The sequence below is a fragment of the Eurytemora carolleeae genome, unplaced genomic scaffold (genome assembly GCF_000591075.1).
Source record: "Eurytemora carolleeae unplaced genomic scaffold, Eaff_2.0 scaffold2495, whole genome shotgun sequence".
NCBI lineage: Eukaryota > Metazoa > Arthropoda > Copepoda > Calanoida > Temoridae > Eurytemora > Eurytemora carolleeae.
Window position 1 is genome coordinate 12,791 of NW_019398379.1, and position 1,116 is coordinate 13,906.

Below are 1,116 nucleotides of genomic sequence, written 5' to 3' on the forward strand. Positions count from 1 at the left end.
TCAAAGCTATCAAATGCATTATCCAATTATTGGTCCTCACTAGATCCCCATCTTAACTACACCCCCCCCCTTCTTACTTGAATGATGTAGCATTTGTAGAGTATTTCAAAGCATTGAGATTTTTTTAGACTATAAAGGAGTATATAGTAGTATATGAGAGTATCTAGGAGTATCTGGGAGTATTTAGGAGTATCTAGGAGTATCTAAGAGTATCTAGGTGTATCTAGGAGTATCTAGGAGAATCTAGGAGTATCTAGGTGTATCTAGGAGTATCTAGGCGTATCTAGGAGTATCTAGGAGTATCTAGGAGTATCTAGGAGTATCTAGGTATATCTAGGAGTATCTAGGAGTATCTAGGAGTATCTAGGTGTATCTAGGAGTATCTAGGAGTATCTAGGAGTATCTAGGAGTATCTAGGAGTATCTAGGTGTATCTAGGAGTATCAAGGCGTATCTAGGAGTATCTAGTAGTATCTAGGAGTATCTAGGAGTATCTAGGAGTATCTAGGAGTATCTAGGAGTATCTAGGTGTATCTGGGAGTATCAAGGCGTATCTAGGAGTATCTAGTAGTATCTAGGAGTATCTAGGTGCTAGACTAAGGAAGTATCCGGGTATGAGCTCTAAGCTGGTTTAGAAGCCTGGAGCTGTAAACCCGAAGAACTGGATAATATTAGGGAGGACTATAATTCATCTTTATAGAATACCTACCTAGCACTAATCAATCCAGGATACCCCAACCTTTATACACATTTAAACAAATTAATCAAACTCAATAAATTCTTTAGATAAACTTGAATCATTCAATCTTATACTCTTGTTAAAACATAAGTTCATAAACTATAAAGAAACATCTTGATTAGACCGTGGATTATAGACTATGCACACTCTAGTTTAATTATCTATTCAATTAAAGAGATTTAAATTTAATAAAATAAGCGTAACTAGGAAAAAGGTGGGGGAAGGGGGCGTTTATAAAAAAATGAACTTTTAATAGATAAATAGAAGATGTATAATTTTTTATATACTCTTTGCTTTAATCTGATTTTAAAATGAGAGAGATTTTGGTTTCTATCAGGCCCCATTCAAACCTGTATAGTTTATTTTATTATCCTCAAC